Consider the following 19,825-nt stretch of genomic DNA (forward strand, 5'->3'; position numbering starts at 1 on the left):
CCAAAAGCGTTATTGTTGATACAATCAGACTGTTGATTTAAACTAAATAGGAAATATGACCAAATCAGTGAGAGGAGGGGGAACTCGGTGGAAGTGGAGGTGGAAACTTCAGCCAGTGTGGAAGGCAGGGATGGGCCTGAGAGAACTCAGGGGCCTGCGGGGTATTTAAAAAGTCACATTTACTTTGGCAAATAGCAAATGTGCTCTTGCACAAGTGCAGTCCCTTGTCTGCCTGCTTGTTCTCCTCCCCACTATTTCAAAATCTCAGAAGCCCATCAGGGCTCACCCAAAACACCAACTGTCTCCCAAACTCAGCAATGACTCTGGTTCCGAAGCAGAAGAATCCCAAGTGATGCTTTTGATCTGGAGGTGATTAAGGCAGGACTTGTGTCGCCCGTCCCCTTTTATCACAGATGAGTTGACCAGGTTAGGATAATGGGACCTGCAGTAGGCAGTGAGGAATTCAGCTCCCTGCCTTGAGAAACTCTTCGTTTCCCTTTGCAGACCGAGGGCCAGGCTCTGAGAATGGCCCTGTGTCTCACCTCAACCCAGGCTTGGTTAGCTATCCAGCATCCTGTCCTTTTCCATCTTGCTTTGGGGCCCTGGGAACTGCAGTATGGGCATCCTTCACATGCTGGATTCCTGTGGGATTTAGGGATGGGAGCACTCACCATAGGGGTGTGAGGAAGAGGAGGAAGTCAGAGGCTTTGTTTTTTTCCTTCTTCCCTGCTAGGCTGTAGGTTAGCCTGACTTTCTACTGAAATTCAGAACTTTCCTATCACCACAGCTACTCCTTCTCTGGATCAGAGCTCTAGCTGCATCCTTCAGGGACAGGGATGTTTCACCATCCTTTGTTGCTTCCTTAAATGTGTTGCCTCTGAGCAGGCTCATTAAATTCTCCTCCATTGCTTCCGTCCAGTGTGCATTGCATGCAGGACCCCAATAAGCAGGGGTCCTCGGGCAGGTTGCTTGTCTTTTCTGGACTTGGATTCTTCACTAGTCGGGTGTGAATGACAGTAACAGGACTCTTCAGCTAAAACATGTTGTGATTTGGCTTCTACTAGTTGTGTAATGAGCAAGGCCTTGGAAAAAGCTAAACATGGACTTGAATCCCAGTTCTGACAGTGACTGGGTGTGTGTTCTTGGCCAAATTATTTAATCTTCCTGAATCTTGGTTTTCATCATCAGTAAAACAGGAATGATAACCATTTCCTTGAAGGTTAAGGGGATTAAATAAAATGCTGCCCATGGCAACAGCTAGAAGAGTTCCCATGACATACGTGGCATCTAGTCCAGGTCAGAACCTTTCATTTTAGTCCCAGCTTTTGTAGAGGGAAGATTATTTAGCATGACAGACATGAACTTTGTTGCTCCGAAGGTATTGTTTTTTCTATCTTTAGTACTGTTCATTTATTTATTTTACTGATGTTTTAATTAACAGACTCATTTTCATTTGTTCTTACCAATTGTTGTGGTTTGTGTCTAGTTGTCCCCCAAAACCGTCAGGCAGTCATGGGGAGGCTTCCGGAGTTTGTGATTGACTCTTGATCCAATGCTGGGACTGCAGGTGTGAGAGCTACACCCTGGACCTGGGGTGGGTTTTGTAGTGCACTGTGAGGAGGGGAGAGAGGCTAGCTAGCTGCCTGAGCTGCTGCCACTCCTTTTGCTCTCTGCTCTTTGCCTCCGTGAATGGTTGTTCTCTGCCATGTGGCACTCTGGCTTGGAGCCAGCTGAGTATGGACTGAAATCTCCACTAACTATAAGCTGAATAACCTTTCCTTCCTTAATTCCGGGTGTTGGGTATTTTGTGCCAGCAGTGAGTGAAAAGTAACTGAGGCACCAACGCATCTGTTTTTTGAGGACCTCCCCCAAGTCAAACAGTAGTGGGGCTGGGGAGATAGCTCACTAGAATAAGCACTTGCCTAGGAAGTACAAGGTCCTGAGTTCAATCCTTGGTACCACAAAAAAAGGGAAAAAAAAAGTGGCAGGCCTGTGGTTAGCTGGAACGGGCAGCTAGAGCGTTGCTCAGCTGGTGCTTGTTGGCCACTCAGCTGTACAGAGCTCAGATCAGGGTGGGCATTTCTTTAAGCCCAGCACTCTCTGGCCTAGTTGGCATATCTAAAGAGGGACTCTTTTGTTGTTTATACTAATGTCACCTTTATAACTGAGCAATAGACCCTCAGATTTTTCATGGTATTTGTTCATAGTACTTCAAGTTGAGAACTCTTATCCACCGAGTCTGTTTAGCACCATCCTTGCCATAATTGATTTAGTATAAGGTTTCAGCATATAGAATGAGATTCTGAAGATTTTTGTTTGAAGTTTCAAAATTTAAGTGCATGACACATTGATAGGTTCAGTGGGCAAAGCCGTGAGGGAAAGGAAGCTTTTCCAGTAGTGATCTGTGACTCACTTCAGTTACTCGGCCTCCAAATGCTCAACATTTGTAACCATCCATAGTTGACTGCCGACTCTCTTGCAGTGACTTCACTGCAAACAAGGGAACTCATCATTCTGCCCTTGTTGAATATATACAAGCATTTTGTCTATCTGGACCACCAAATGGCCTTAAATAAGTGATAATTTGTTTTATTTTTCCACCCACTATCCATCCATCCATCCATTCATCTATCCATATAAGCAAAATGTCACAATAAGTTTTCTTTAATAATTTCAGAAAAGTGTCAGCTGCTGCTCCAGACCTAATATAGAATATACATGTGGATACAAAACAAAGATAAAACACTCTTTCACTATACCAGTAAGGTCTATAAGTGTCCACTGGTGGCAATAGACATGACTGGAGTTCAAAGATAGAGAAGGTGCAGTGAGGTAGGATAACAGAGACTGATTTTAGAGAAGAAATGGAAATTTTTAGGCTTGAAAGTGTGAATGAAATTGTTCTGAGTAGAAAGAAATGGAGAATCCCACCAGAGAATTCATGGGTAGGGAAAATGAGAAAAGATAGTAAAGAGGAATCCAGAAGCTAATCTGCTTGGTTGGTGTGGAGTATGTGTGAGAATGTAGCTATTTGGAAGAATTGCAAAAGTTGGTTCACTCTAGCTTATGGAGAAGAGACTGGAGAGCTCAGAGCTTTCATCAGTATCAGGTATGTGAAATGGAGGAATATACCCTTTTCTTGTTGGTAGGAGAGGCCTCCCAAAGATTCTCCAAGCCAGGATGAAGCATTTGGTGAACCAAATGACTTAAAATACAAATGGTTTGAATTTTCCAATCACTAATGCGTACACTCATTCAAAGACAGCCTCATGGGCTTCCATATATGTTCAATAGACATGGTTGGACCTTACCTGTGATGTCCTGTTTTTTTGCAGAAAGGAAATGAGGCTTTGCTTTGTGGGGAGCATCATACTGAGGCCAAATAGTTAGGCTGACCATAGAAAACTATTGAGTCATTATTGGAATGAAAGTTTTAAAAATATTTTATGGTAAAATTAGATCATAGAATAAGCACTGTAAATGTTCTGCTTAATGAATTGGCATACAGTAAATATCATTATTAACAGTACACAAATCAAGAAATAGGATTGCTGGCTACTTATGTAACTCTTACACATGTCCTAGGGTAACATCCCTTCTTCCCTCTAAAAGAAATCCTTTCTTTCTTTACCCTTTCATAGTAATCTCTTCCTTGCATTATCCATGGCTTTACCACTGCAGAGTATAGCTGAAAACACTCTAGTCTTAATAATATATGTATTTTTTAATTTTTAAAAGAATTTTAAGCTTCTTATGATGTGTTTCTCATTAACCCCTTTTTTTTGCTGTATTTATCTACTGAAAAATCTGAGGTTTTGGACTTGTCAAGTTTCCTACAGTTGGATTTTTGGCTGCTCATTCAGCTTGGACAAGTTCAGCACGTCCATTCCTCTGTCTTCAGTGTTTCCTGCAGATTGAAAACTTGATCAAGAGGTTTGATCTGACACAAGTTTGATCTCTTATCAAATGATATATGTCTTGTGTCTTTCCTCAGGAGGCATATATTGTCTGCCCTGCGTTCCTTTCTGACATTAACTGGAATAGATACTCTGTTAACTCATTGGGAAAAGAAAAACAGGAACATTTTAATTCTATAATTTTCTTTTATTGCCTGAACATTTTTCATAAAGAGACTCTTGTGTCTACTCTATTGGTACCTAGTACTATAATTCATATATAAGAACTAGAATAAATATTTTTTATTTATCTAATCTCTAGAAAAAAATGATGTTACAGGAAGTGACTGTTATCATTGTTAAAGATTCTTGAATTTATGTCTACTTGATGCTTTTCAATCTATTACAAAGCTTACATCTCTTATCAATGGAAACCTGTTTAGCATCCTTCCTGAATCCTTTTGACATGATCCTAGTAATGTTTGTGAGCTTCCTCCTAATTCATGTCAACATGTTCCAAACCCATCATGAAGAATTTTTGGCTCAGTCCTGTAATTAGCCATTTGTCCAAGAAATTCAAGGTTAGCTCAGTAAGACACATCATTTGAAAATCAAGTCTGAGCCAGTAGTGCTCATTGCATTTTGGGTTTGCCTTTGTTTTGAAGTGCTTTTAATGGATAGAGCTACAATATAAAAATATCTTACAAGTTCATACTAGTATTTCCAGTTCAGATCTGCTTACTCGGCATCTTCCATGATCTTCAGTATCTCCTTTCTTTCACTTGAGAATTCAGAGTCACAGGGGATGACAGAAGACAGAGGTGGAGAGAATTAGCCTATCTTAGAACTTGCATTTACTTTATTCTACTCTACAAATACAACATTCTCAGAGTAATAACACTAGTATTATCACAAGTATTATTATTTTTGTCACTGAAAGTAGGTAAGACTATTTTGAATATGATTCTCATTTTTTTAAAAAAATGTATTTAGTATAGGGTCTACTGGGTCTCACTACACAGATTGGACTCCCTGGGATCCTTCCTGTTTTTTCCTCCCAAGCGCTGGGATTACAGGCATGTGCCACCATGTCCTGTCTCATTCATGATCTTAGCGTGCCTCTGTGGTGGGGGCGGCACAGCATGCTGGGGATCGAACCCCAGGCCTCTGCATCTGCCTAAGTAGGCACTTTAATCCACTGAGCTATCTGGCTGGCCTTTGATTCACATTTTTATAGTACTACTGTATGTGAATTTAAATAGTATAACCATTACATATGAGTCTTTTCCTTTTAACCCTCTGCTTGTTATTTATAAGTAATTATAGATCTAAAATTTACTAGCAATATGCAATCTGACATATACTCTTTAGTAAGTGCATTGAGAAGGGTTCATGGAAACCATATTGTCAGAGTCTTCACACATTATTAACAGTTTACAATTTTCTGGCTATAAAATCATTAGTTCACATTTTCTTTCTTTAAGTATCTTAAATATATTTACTCTGATTTCTTCTGGCATAAAAACTGCTATCAAAAACCCTGAAGATTATCTAATTTAATTTCTCTCCTAAACTATATTCTTCTGTTTAACTCTTCAAATAGTTTTCTTTCTTTCTTTCTTTCTTTCTTTCTTTCTTTCTTTCTTTCTTTCTTTCTTTTCATGTTTTTGGTACAGGGTCTATAGGATGTTCAGGGTCTCACTACACAGATTGGACTCATAGTGATTCTCCTGTTTTCAGCCTCCCAAGCTCTGGGATCACATGTGTGCACCACCACACCCAGTTTCATTCTCTGTGTCAGTGTGCTCTGGGGGCAAGGCCAGCACGGCACACTCCAGGAATCAAACCCCAGCTGCTACACTCTGCCTAAGCAGGTACTTTAGTCTGCTGAGCTATCTGGCCAGCCCTTTTTATATTTATTTATTTATTTATTTATTTATTTATTTTTGCAGTACTGAGGATTGAACTCAGGACCTTGTACTTGCCAGGCAAGTGCTTATTCTATCTCCCCAGCTCTATTTATTTTTTCTTTTTGAAGATATATTGATTTCAAGGGCCAGTCAGATAGCTCAGTAGATTAAAGAACCTGTTTAGGCAGATTTAGGGGCCCAGGGTTCAATCTCCAGCCTGCTGTGCTGGCCCTGCCCCCAGGGCATGCTGAGATGATGAATGAAACTAGGCATGCTGGTACATGCCTGTAATCCCAGAGCTTGAGAGGCTGAAAAACTGGAAGAATCACTATGATCTGATCTGTGTTATCAGAGCCTGCAGACCCTGTACTAAATATATATATATATATATATATATATATATATATTTATTTCTCTAGACTATCTAGATTTTGGTTATTTTGGATCTGTATTCTCAGGTACATGGATATATATATATATATATATATCCTTTTTCTATCAGGAAAATTTTCTTGAATTATAGTGGTTCGGCTTTCTCTGTTCCACTGGTGCTTCTCTTTTCCCTTGTTTTCTTCTTCAAGGCCTCCTATTAGTTGTGCATTGGATTCTCTTGGCCTATCCTTCAGATATCTGGGCATTGTTTTGATAATTCACCAAAATTTGCGGCTCATGTGTGCCAATTTCCAAAGTAAATTTATAGTTCCAAGCAATAACTGACAATTTTTTTGTGCTATTTCTTTTTAAAATATATGTGGTATGGGGTCTCACTACATTGCTTGGACTCATAGTGATTCTCCTGTTTCAGCCTCCCCTGCTGAGATTACAGGCATGTGCCACCATACTGGGACTCTTTGTGTTATTTTCATTTTACCAAGAGGAATGGAAGAAGCTCAGCTATAATTTCTAGCGAACAGGGTACATTTAAAGTAACATAGGAAGACAGTAGAAAAGATAGTTTGGTGAATCTCAAGTTATCTGGAGCCAAAACCTTTCTACTTTTATGGGATTAGAAATGCTTTCTTTGTATTTTCTAATTAGTAAAGGTTAACTGGAACAGAAAACCAAACTTTCATCAAGCATATAAATTTAGGAAGATTTTATTTATTCGTTTTGCCACAGAACCTAGAATGATACAGATGAAAAATGATTTCTAGGCAGAATATGAGTGACTATCGAGCAGATGGTCTGAGTGACACATTTGTGCAATACTATTTAATAGCACAGAGGTGCATAATTATCTCCCAACTTTCACCCTGTGCCCTTGGTGGTTCAAAGTAAAATGTCTCCTATCAATAGGTGAAGTCTTTGCTGCCTGCTGTGACTCAGGCTCTTATTTCTAAACTGCGTATGTTTCCTGTGGCTGCTACAGTGAATTACCACAAATCCAGTGATTTGCATTTTTTTTTTGTGATTCCCATGGTCAAAATTCCAAAATCAATGTCTTAGTCACTTTGTGTCGCTGTAATGAAATACTTGAAGCTGGGTACTTCATATACAGAGGACGTCTTATCGGGCTCATGATTCTGTAGGCAGGAAAGTCTACAGAATAGCATCACTCCAGCCTCTAGCTTCGTCACAACATGGTAGAAGGTAGAAAGGCAAGTGCCGTCTGTGGACGACATGAAGTGTGTGCAGCAGCTTCATCACAACAGTCTTCTCTTGTGGGAACTAACACGGCTTTAAGAACTTCAGTCAGCCGTATCAGTTCCCTCCGACTGTGCTTCTTCCATTGCTTATTTACTTTTTCTAAGCTCCGCCTTTTAAAGTTCACCCCAAGTATCGATAGCATCATATTGGTATCCATGCTGTTGGCGCATGAGTCTTTGGGGGACACAGTCAAACACATCTGAGCCATACGGTAGTGGGCTTCCCTGTATTGGCTGAAACTGGGGCATCAGAAACTTGCCTCCTCACCCTTTTTCCCTTCTGGTGTCCATCTGTATTTCTTTGCTTGTGGTCTTTTCTTCCAGCTTCTGGTGGGATCACTCCAATCTCTGCCTTAGCAGCACATCTCCTTCTCTTTGTAGTCAGATCTCCTCCTGTGATCTCCTTATGAATGAGCATATTTGTGATTCCATGGTGGGTCTACCTAGGTTATACCTGAAAACAGTTCCATCTCAAAATCTCTAACTTAAACCAATCTTTAAAGTCCTTTTTACCATGATGAAAGTTCATTCCAGGAATTAGGACATTGTTATCTTTAATGGGAGGCGCTATTTTGGTTACCACATTCATTACTTCTTTTCACCAAAAAGTCTCTAATAAGAGAGGGGAGTAAAGTCCTTTCCAGAGTGGTTACAGTGATGCCTCTCAAGATGGTCTCCTTGAAAGGCTGAAATTTCTTTAAAAATTACAGATTGATCTGAAAATTTGATTTGAATTTCCCAGTTTGCATTGGTGCCTGCTTCGTAATGATAAGAATAATCTGTCCTATTTCCTAGTTCCCAAAGGAAAATTGAGCCTGAAAGGGTGGAGCAGTGTAGAGAGTAGAGTTCATGTGCACAAGGTGCTGGGTTTGATTCCCAGCACAAAAACAAAGGTGAGAAAACTAAGGGGGGGGGAGTGAGTCAGGGAAGGGGAGGGGGAGAGAGGAGAGAGAAGAGAAGAGAAGAGAAGAGAAGAGAGGAGAGGAGAGGAGAGGAGAGGAGAGGAGAGGGAGAGAGAGAGAGAACACGAGAGCGAGCGAGAGCAAGCAAGCATACTGGGAAAATGTGCCATAATTCTCCATGGTTGTCAGGATTGTAACACACTTTAAAGGTAACAGCATATAATGTAAATGGCTGGCATTGCATCATAAGAAAGTGTCAATTAGAGGGTGTCATTAGTCCCAAATGGAGCTTTCCCAGGCCTCACTTAGTACCGTGGGGGAGAAGTACAGCCCCAAGATCTTTCCCCAACCCTAATTGCCTCTCACTCAGAACTCCCCTTTCTGGTCTGAGTCCCACGAGTGAGGCAGGACAGCTCAGTAGACTGTGAAGTCAAAGACCAGTGAGACTTGCTCTTCACTCTTCCCAGAAGTCCTCAGGGACTGTGTATTCCAACCCCTCCATGATGTGGAGAGGAGAGTTGGTCCTCATGGAATACTTAGGTATGGATTGGGCCTCACAAGGGATCTGTCTGGCTTTCCTGACCCTGGCTTCATGGATGAGCAAGTTCTCCATTAACTGGCCTGCTGGGCTGCTGGGCGTGGTCAGCACCCCGGGGTTGGCTTCTGCTCTGGTGCTCTTTGCCTGATAAGCCATGCGTCATTATGCTTACGTTCTCTGAGTCTCTCTCCTTCCCCTCCTCCCAGCCCCTTCTGCTCTGTAAGTGCTCATCGTCCCTGGACGGTTGAAATCTGACCAGCCGCAGTGCTATTTTTAATGTCGCCACGCATCACAGCCAAGGGCTTGGCCCAGGCACACAGGTGCATCCACGGGCGCTGTTTCTTCCTCTCTAAGGAGGCAGGCAGAAAACCAAGCAAGTGCCAGGGGTCCCTGGAGGGGGAGCTGCATTATCTCTCAAGCTTTTGGTCTACACAACTCTGTTCACGGCGGTGTGTAGTGAGGCGATACGGCAATTCACAGGCTATGACATGCGTGTGTGAGCCGTACTGCTGTGAGCCTGCCTTACTCTATGATAAAGACTGATCTGTCTGGCTGTATCCGCTCATGTTCAGGCCGGAAGGTGAATCCTATCACCAGCTTTGCTCTCTCCTTTCCAGTTATTAGAGAGAGTTTTCCCTCCTTCCTTCCAGAGCCTTTGGAAGGCCCCCTTTTCTGGGCTACAGATCCAGGGTGAATCACCTTCAAATGATTTCTCTCTTATGGACCCTTCCCTAGAATGTCAGAGAATTTCTATGATCTATTAAACAACTGCTCCACTTGATTTTTCTATAGATAGGTATAAATTATTACATGCATATGTGGGTATTGTACACATGTATTGGAAAAATTTTAAAACTGACTTTCAGTTTGCAAGTTTTCAGCCCGCATTTTTGTTTCAGTTAGTCACGTTTCTATTGCAGCTTGGAGACTTTTAAAATATTTCTAGAACCCCCCCTGTCTTGTTCCCAAAGGCTTAGGCATTATTTGATAATTAGCCTTCACAATTATGTTCTTCGTTTTGGAGAGAAGTGTGGGCTGGAGGAGGTGGGAGGAGGAAAGTTGTGCGTGTGTTAGTTAATGCGGGAGGAATGAGGGGTATTATCTGGGGATCGGAAGAATGCTTACGAGAGGAAGAAGTTCGTTCTGTCAGAGTCGTGTTAGTTGCCAGTTCTGTGTGAAACCCTCACTTAGGACACGGGGAAGGGGGGCCATGGGAAACTTTCTCGCCTTTCCTAATTAAAATGATGCCAGAAAACAGGATGTACATAGAGGCCAGCTACGTGCCATTGAAAATGAAACGCACTTCGCTGCACTTTCTTTCCATTTCCCGGAACTCACAATAGGAACAGGCGGCAGAAAGAAGACTTGTTAAAATCTCCGAAGCTGTATTTCGGTGTTTACCCCATTGTAGCTGTGATAGCACGACCAAGGGCTCTTGCTTGCACAACAGTTTCTCTCCTTTCCTTGCGCCTTGTGTTCATACCCTCTGCCTGCCAACATCGAGACAATCACAAAAGCAAAACGCAGTAACCCATGTTCTTGGAGTCTTTTTCTTTGCTTCGTGCTCTTTCTGACTTGCCAGAGTAAGCTGTCATTTTCTCATTTGCAAAAGTGTACGTTTGCTTTGCTTTCGTTTTCTGAAACTTTTCTTCTTCTTTAAAACTTTTTGGTTTTGTTTTTTGAATTAGGTTTTAATAAAGCCGAGTGTGTGCGCCAGAGTTTGAGAGAAAATGAGATCAGGATGTGTATGTTGTGTTGTGTTTAGCACTCTGTGCGTGCGCATGCGTGCCGAGGGTCACAGGCTGTTTACCATCAAGAATCATCTTCAAAATGCTAAGTAAGGGAAGTGTCCACCAGGCGCTGTTTTTCTTCTCAGTTCTCTTCCACTCAAGCTGTTAGAGGACCATAGTACTTCCCTAAGATAAAGTGGACTTTCAGACAGGACTGGGCGATGGGAAAGGTTTTATCTTTGTTTGCTTGGATTCCTGAAGTCCTTGTGCCTTCTGGATTCCCAGCACACACACAGCTGCCGAAGCATAAGCTTGTTAAGGGGTTTGGGGGAGGCGGCCGGAGCCCAAAGCTAGCTGCGAGCAAGCATTGCCAGCTTGAAGTGTTGTCCAGGCCGTAGCCAGATGGAGAGGAGTTTCTCAGGACTGGGTGTGAGGCAGAAAGGGAGCCAGGGGCCTTGGACACTGGGACCTGGAACCGCACAGTCCACTCTGTCGCCACGGAGCAGCATGTGAAACCAGCTTTGGCAGATTTTTGATTTTTCTGGATTAGATTTCATTTTAAAATTGTTGATTAGTCACTCAGATGAAAAGAAAACAAACACAAATTGCAGCAGTGAATAGAGCACAGAAAATATGCCAGTGCTCTGGATTCCTGTGCCCTGCTGAGAAGAATGTTGATTGCTTATGGCCTACTCACTGGCCAACGCGAAAAGGAAGGGAAGCTGCAGTGGCTTGAACGTGTCCTTCAAAATCCACGTGTTGGAAACCTGATCCAGACCTTGGCTGTGTTGCGTGGTGGGCAGGGTCTTTATGAGGTGGGTAGGCCAGGAGGGCTCTGCCCTTAGGAAAAGAAGGCCTCTACCACATGCCAGCGCCTTGATGTGGGATTCCCACTCTCCAGAGTTGCGTGGAGATACATTTGTATATTTTCTACATCACCCAGTCTGCGGCATTTTATATACAGTATGGATTAACAAACATGTGGACGAGGGTAAAAAGACCTGGCAATGGGAAAAGCCCTACCTGCACTGTGCGACTGCTTTCTTTTGGAGAAGAGTCTGCCTGCTTTGAATTCTTTACGAGAATCATCTTTCCCTTCCCCATAGATTTTTCCCCCAATTTCCTCCTTCCACAAATATGTTCATTATTTGTGTAATTACTAATTGCTTGCCTGTGGCCAGAGCTACTGGTATGGTTTCTATCCCTTTCCCAATTATATTACAGATATTTGAGTAAAGGTAGGAAAAAAGTTTATTCCTTCAATTTCTAGGATACCAAGGAAAGGAGACCAACCAGTCGGCTAGAACCACTTGCTAGGCAAGAAGGATGAGGTGAGCAGGCTTTCACTTCCCAGTGAAATGTACACAATGAGATGGCGAGGCCTGCCCAGGCCAGCTCAGGCCTGGGGTCCAGTGGTGTGAAGTAGAAAGCCAGGCCGATGCCAGGAGACGGTGTGGCATGACTTGGTTCCTCCCTGTTCTCGGGTCTTCAGCAAAGTTTCCCAAAGCATGAAGTGATGGGGCAGCAAAGAAGGAAGCCGGGGAGTTTGCAGAAGTCATGGGGGTGATGTGTAAATTCAAATAAGCCACACAACTGCCTGTGTCCATTTCCGTGTGGCCATGAGGTTTCTGGGTTACATGTAGGGCATCTGGGTTCACCTAGACACTGTGAGCAGATACTTGGGAGACTGATGTAAGAGGATTCAAGTCAAGGTCAGTCTGGGCTATTTACTGAGACCTTGTCTCAAAATCAAAGTAAAAAGAGCTGGAAATGGAGCTCAGCAGTTCAGTATCTCTTGCTTCAATCCCTAGTACCATCTGAAAAACAAAAGACAGAAAAAAAGGTCTTTGTAGTTTACATACAGCCAGTGCCTATGGTGCTTTGGGCCTAGAGCAGATGCTCAGTAAGTATTGAATGAACGAATGAGTGAGAAAGCTGTTAACTACAAGCCCATTAACACATAGTGCGGGTGGAAGGATACACTGACTACTGACTAGAAATAAACCGGTCTGGAGAGAGTTAATTTCTGCCTTCAGCATTTGCAAGAAGGATAATGTATGCTAGGGAGGGAACACGTTAGTCTTTCCCTTTTGAAGCCCCAAAAAGATTTGTCTGAAGCATGTATTTAAATGGGCAGTTTACAGGTGTTTTCAGAGCTGCTCCAGCCCCGGAGAAGGCCTCAGGGCAAACCAGAGAAGCCGTGCTTAGTAATGAGAAACACTCCTCAGCCACTCTGCATGCTTCAGTGGGAAAATGCTAATCAACTCATTTCTGCTTTTGAGGACAACTTCAGATAAAGGGGTCCCGGGGCAAAGTAACCCCTCAACGTGCCTCACTGTCTTTCCCCATTGCTATCTTTGCCTGCACTACGTGCAGCACTGGTTGGTGGTGGAGGGGGCCAAGGGTGGCCTCATGGTGGATGGCCTGCATGGATGAGAGGAACTGCATAGCAATGAGGAGTGGGGGAGGGGGAGCAGAGTGGGGGCGCTTGTGAGTTTCTGTGTAGAGGCCGCTTGGTGGAATCTGGGTGAAGCTACTTTTAGTTTGGTCTTTGTTAGCCAGCAACTGCCATTGACCTTGCACAAAGGGTGACATTCGTAGACTGCCAAAATGCAAGTGAATAATGTCAATTCCACCATGTATTTTTTAACAGTTGGGAAGCAGATGGGAAAAAGGTTATCAATGCAGAAGAGGCAAAACTCAAACCCAGGTCTGCAGCTTCTGGAGCAAAGCTCTTTTCACTTTCCGAAGTGTCATGTTGATAGTAGCAGGCATGAGTTTCCCTATTTTATAGTTTGAATGTGAATGTCAGTGTGAGCTGTGAGGCTTAGTAAAGATTTTAGACTCGAATATCTCCAACCAGACATGGTGGTGGGCGCCTGTAATCCAAGCACCAGGGGAGCTGAGACAGGAGGTTCACCGTGAGTCCAAGCTGCATAGCAAAACCCTGTACCAAATAAAGAAAAAAAGAAAAAAAAAAAAGACTTGAATACCTCAAAAAATTCCAGTGATCTCTCTAGGTTCTCAATCTAGGTAGTTGAAAACAAAAATAAAGCAAAATGGTAACATAAGCCTAAGCAATCAGGATAAAGAATTAACTTTTCTCATGATGACTATCCTTACAATTTTCAAGTAAAATTTTATTTTATTTTTTGGTGCTCTTGTTTCACTGGTGTCTTGGAGAATATTTTCTTCTTTACGTGGGAAATCCAGTCTATGAACTTCAGTGTCATGATATACTTATTTTTGAGTAAATATATGAGAGAGTTTTGTCAACACATATTTGCGCAATTGCTTTTGGTTATTTTTGTGGGATATAGTTTCTGTGGTGTTAAGTAGATGTGATGTGTGTGTGTGTGTGTGTGTGTGTGAATAAGTACACAAATGAAAGTTTGTTTCCTTTTTTTACAGAGTGAAGCAATGAAGAGATTGCTAATATTGACAACCTCTAGTTTGCCACATGAGACCGTATAAAAAGATCCCTTCCCAAGGTCTGAACAAAACCCACAAAGATGGTTTTTCTCAACAAGTTAATGATAGCACTATGAAGTGTGGCTTAGTGGTACAGTGCCTGCCTACCATGTAGGAGGGCCTGGCTGGGTCCTCAGAACTAGGGGGAAAATGAAATGTTCTTCCATAAGAGGATTAATCTCAATTTGAAAGAGTCTGGGTTAGAAGGGCATCGGGATGTGGATTTCCAGAAAAAATCATGTGACAAAGGAGACAAAGGATGGGTTAATTTTCCTTGGCTCTCTTGATTTTCATGCTTTGCTTTTAGGTATAAGGTCTAAATAAATTTCAGTTCTTCCCCAATGAACTATAGCTTTTCTGTCAGGTGTGTGTATGTGTGTGTGTGTGTGTGTGTGTGTGTGTGTGTGTGTGTAAATGGAATTGGTGGCTCTTTTGCTTTTAGCATAATTGATCTCTTCAGTAGTTTGGGTTGGATTTGAGATGGTTAGTGCTTTCTTTGGTGTGTAATCCATGACCTGATGTCAGTTTAACCCTAGGCAAATGTGGTCTCGTTTGGAGAGCGATTCCCCCACGTCAGTGGGACATACTCAAACTGAAATTGGAATTATTTCTCATTACGGTAGGAAGAGTTGGAACAACTGACTGTGGAACACATTCCCTTTCTTTCCTCCAAATGGTTTTTCTCATCTGTGTTGCTCGTTGATTCTCAGAAAAAGTCACTGTGGTATTGTGATACTTAGTTGATGCTTACTGTAGGCCAGTTATTCTCAGGGTAGTGATGGTGCCTTTCGCTTTGATCCTACCTCCCACAGGATACTTAACAATGTTGAGCGAAAGTTCTTATTATCACAGCTGGGCCAGGAGGTGAGGCTGCTGTTGACACCTAGTGGCTAGAGTCAGGGATACTACTGAGCAGAGTATACTGCATAGCACCTCTCTATGCTCTGCCCCCCAAACTGTTCACCCCAAAATATCAATAGTGCTGAGGTTGATAAACACTGGTGTGCAACAAACTCTGTATTCCTTCATTAAAGGTCTCAGGGATCTCAGGGATCCAGTGGCAGGTGCTGCTGCCCACCCCTCATCTTAAGAATCGAAGGTGGTATGCTACAAAAATGACATGACAAGGCCACCACCTTCCAGATGCAAAGCTGTGTGCTAGGCCTATCTTTGTTGGTAATTCTCAGTTTTAAATCCTATTCCAGGCTGCATACATATCTTCTCCTTAGATTGTCTGTCCAGTGTCTCAGAGAAGGAGCTGCATTTCTGTCTGAGCCACTTGTACCCTTCATATACACTGGTAACTTGTACTAGAGAGATCAGGCCTAGATTTTCCACCCTCTTGTGGGCTGAAAGTTGCTTTAGTATAAGATGCACCCCCACTCAGTGTCTCTTCTTTCAGTCATCTTCTCTCTGGTTTTGCCTTGCTCGGATACAGTCATCCTGCTCCGCTTTGGCTTCTTCCTTCCAGAGCTGTCTGATAACTGGCTGCTCAGTGTCATTAATGACCTAACTGGATGGTCTGTTTCCAAAGGTGAAAGCATAACTTATTGCCTCCAGACCAGAGAAGAGAGATGGCTTCTTCCTTAACTGTGTAATTGCTGATGCTCATTTTAATTTCTTCTGGTGAAATTCTCTGAATGTTCCAAGGCAAGGAAAAACAAATGAACCTGAATTTAGGTTTCCAATTGTGCCAAGATTTCACAGGAAAACATTTCTTTCCACAAAAGCCTTTGGAGAAATTCCTTTACCAGTAGGGGAAAAAAACATTCCTAGAGATCTCATTAGGTAAATTACCCTCAGATTAACATATTTTATTAATTATCTATTATGGGATGCCAAAGCTAAACAATTATAAAAACAACAAAAAGAAGTAAATATAGTTCACAGTGACTAATAGATGCCATGAAAGGCATAATCAGTAAAATCAATTATATGCATTATTATAATGAAAGGTACAGTTAGTGCTTTAAAAAAATAATTAGGTTATTGGCTAAGAGGAAACTAGCCCCCTTCCATTACCCTGAAGCAAGCCCTGGAGGCTTCACTCAAAGGCTTTTAGTAGAGAAATCATTGGTTTTATTGGCCAGGCAAATTAGTGACTCCATTAGCTTCACCAGTGGGGGACTCTGGTTGTCCTAAGTGACCAGGTGCTTTTGATCTGGTTGTGCATTTTCTCAAGTGAAAAAGTATAGGGCTGGAACAATGCAGCAGAAAGTGTACAAGACATATGCCAGTCTATGTGTATGCTGAGGGTAGGAGACATGGCAGAAGAGACAGAAGAGGCAGCGAGGGTTGTGCGCTGTGTGTCCAAAGTGTGTGCTCTATGTGCTTTGCGTGCCACATGCATGCACCTGTCCAATGCACATGTATGTGCCGCTGGAGACCTGATCAGCAGCGCTTTCAAGCCTCTGTCCAGAACTCTCCATCGCTGTCTTGCTTTGTATGTAAAAATATTCTATTTAAACCTGTAGTATAGCTGCCTCCAAAGTGCTAATAAATAATATATGCAAAGTTTTTTTCTTTCCTTATCAATGTAAAGAAATGTGGAGTTGTGAGGCTGGTGAACACTTGCATTAGACAATGTAATGAAGCAGGAATTAGAACAGCGTAGTTCCTCTGGCCATTATAAATGAGGACGGCAGCTACCTGGAGAATGGGAAAAGTGATGAGTACAGTCTGTTGGGGAGAGGCAGGAGGAAAATTTCCCTCAGGAACACATTTCAAATTACTTATTTATGAACTGATGAACTGGGAGACCACCTATCGAGACATCGGTGTAAGCAGTCTGCAGCAGACAGCTACAGAACCCCAGCTAATTGTGTAGCTGTTTTCTGTTAGAACTCCTGCTATCCAGCTGGGCTGTGGAGGCAGGAAATTTAGGCTCTGACTAGAAGTTACACTTCTCCTCTTTCTTGTCGGCATAAATATATACATACGTAGTTTAATCCACTTCAGTTCTTTAGCGAGAGCCCAGGGAAAGTTGCAACAATTGGTGCAGCAGAGGCGAGACTGGGGAGGAAGTTTTCTTGTTTCAGAGGGTATGCAGGTCCCACTCCTGGTCGGTTGGGGAGGTGGATGGAGTTCTGGGCTCCAAGAGTAAGCTCTCAAAAGGGTAACAAAGCAGGTCACTGACAGCTGTGTGCTCCTCTTCCTGGCCAGTCTTCCCCTCTCTCTTCTCAATATCTACATTGCCATGGCGACAGAGCTCAGAGAGATTCCTCTGTGCTGGGCTTTCTGTGGTGTTTTATGGGAATGATCTCATTTTATCTTTGCGAGAATCCTATGAAGTGGCACCATGGCTGTCCCTGTTGGAGAGGTGAAAAGACTGATGGATATGAGAGGAGAGATGACTTCGCCATGGCCAGGAGCCCAAGTTCACAGGACTCCAGGGCTCAGACCCGCGTGTACCTTCTGGATGTCTGCAAGTGTTCACGGGAAGGAAATCACATCTCCCCTTGGGGAGTCTAGGGTCTTATTCTCTGTGTAGCAGGAGTGTGGGGAGGAGAAAAGAATCAGGCAGGCAATCAGGAGACTCAGGTGTCTTTGGGGAGCAAGGGAGCCAATGTTAGAGAACTAAATCTCTCAAGGTTTCGTGTGTGTGTGTGTGTGTGTGTGTGTGCGCGCGCGCATGCGAGCATGCTCATGCGCATGCTCCGAGGAGCAAACCAAGGCCCCTGGACTTGTCTGCAAAGCACCCCACCCCTGAGTTACACCTCCAGTCTCACCTACTAGTATTCTTATTTTAGAGATGAGTTACCAGTGGTGCAGCAGACTGGAGCAAACATGTCCTAGGTCACATACATGTAAGCAGAAGAGCTATGCTGTGAGCCTCGTCTGAGCTGTGAATTCTATTCAGGGAGCTCCTTTAAGGTGTAGAAGTGGTTCTTTAATATGAATTTACTGCACTGAGTTTCCAGTTCCAAATCTGGGGGGCTTAACAGAACTCTTGAAAGGATTTCTGTTCTTCGGCAGATACCACAACAGTAAAGGCATGAAGTACTTGTGGCCCACTGTATGTCACTTTCTGTACTGTCCTGTGCTTGATCATCTCATGCTGCACTTAGAACCCGATGAAGCAGGGATCTTATCATTGTCTCCAGTTGTCATCGGGTGCACACTGTCATCTAGCAAGGTGAAGCCAAGTGGTTCTCAGTGGGGAGCAATTTTGCTTCTTTCTCTTCCTAAGGTATTATTGGTAAAGTCTGAAGGCATCTTTGGTTGTCACAGCCGGAGGGAGTGATGCAACTGACATTAGTGGGGGAAGCTAGGGCTACTGCAAAGTATCCTACAAGTCATAGAACATGTTCCCTTAACAAAGGTTGATCCAGCCTATCTTACCAGTATGCTCAGGTTGAGGAAATCACAGGTAAGTGATTGTTCAGATGCAAGGGCCTGTGGGTTCATCTTCCACTGGACGACTCTCTCAGGTCCTCCCTTCTTGGTTAGCCTATGACTTGCTCAGAGGAACACAATTTTAATGAGAGTCACAGGGCAGTAGATACTCAGGAGCCTCTGATATGGGTCTCTATGCAATCCCTTTTCCTTTCTGTCTCCTTTCCCTTCCCTTCCTTTTGTTTTCCTACTTCCCTCCCTCTTTACTCTAGAAATTGAACCTGGGGAACACTGAGTTACCCCTCCACCCCCTTTTAAATTGAATTCGACACAAAATCTCACTAACTTTCCCAGACTGGCTTCAACCTTGCCGATCTCCAGCACAGTGAGTGATTAATCTTGTCTTGGCAGTAAAGTCCTAACTGTACCAGATAAGCAAGGTTTTCTTTGTGGCAATTCTATCAGGGCCCAATGTAGCAGGAGCTGGGAGGACTTGGCATGAGGCCTAGAGAGAGGCCTGGGACACCAAGCTTCCAGGCGCACTTTACCCATTCCTGGTATGTTACCGCTAGACAGCAATGCTTCCTCATGGAGCATCCATGTCTTCATATGTGGAATGGAGAAGCCTCTGTTCTTGCTTCTCAGAGCTATGTATGAAATCCATTTGAGAAATTCTCCACAGAACCACTTCAAAGATAGTAACTGGCTTCATCTCTTTAGGATCCTCCTCATTATATCAACAAACATCTACGACTGGTGGTGGCAGCTTACACCACTGATATGGAGCGTTTACTCTTTGCAAGGCACTGCCTTAAGGACTTAAGATACTCACGTCCTTGAGTCTTCAAAATTGCTCCCTAAAGAAGATAGGACCTTTAGTAGGATTCCATGCTTTAGCCAATGTCCCAACATTAAGCATTTTGACATTCTTAATTATCACTGGACAAGAGGCCCAGTGTGTTTGTTTTACATTGAACTTAGCAAATTGTGTAGCAGGTTCTTCATCTAGATATGTCTGGTTGTAGTCCAGTATATAATAAGCTGTTTGGAGTGAATCTGTCAGAAGTGGCCTATAGCCCCTCTGGGTTTAAAGGGATTCAAATTATTAATGTTGCCTGCATATTTTCTAATCTCCTTTATTTCCCTAGGGCAAGAATTATCAGTCAGCACTGGGACGCCTTGATCAGGTGGAAAGGATAAGAAACTAGGCCAGAGCAGTAAAATGACAAAGAATATTTTAAGTAGTCAGGCTCTCCATTCAGGTGGCATAAACATAGTAACTAATAACAATAGCCAGCCACAGCAGCCATGATAATAATGATTAAGAGAGCTGTTATGCTCTAGCAAAACTTGCCTGAGTTCTTTATGTGCAAAAGCCCTATGGCAAATGCTTACAC

Source organism: Octodon degus, unplaced genomic scaffold (assembly GCF_000260255.1).
Source record: "Octodon degus isolate 3935 unplaced genomic scaffold, OctDeg1.0 scaffold00029, whole genome shotgun sequence".
NCBI classification, from domain to species: domain Eukaryota; kingdom Metazoa; phylum Chordata; class Mammalia; order Rodentia; family Octodontidae; genus Octodon; species Octodon degus.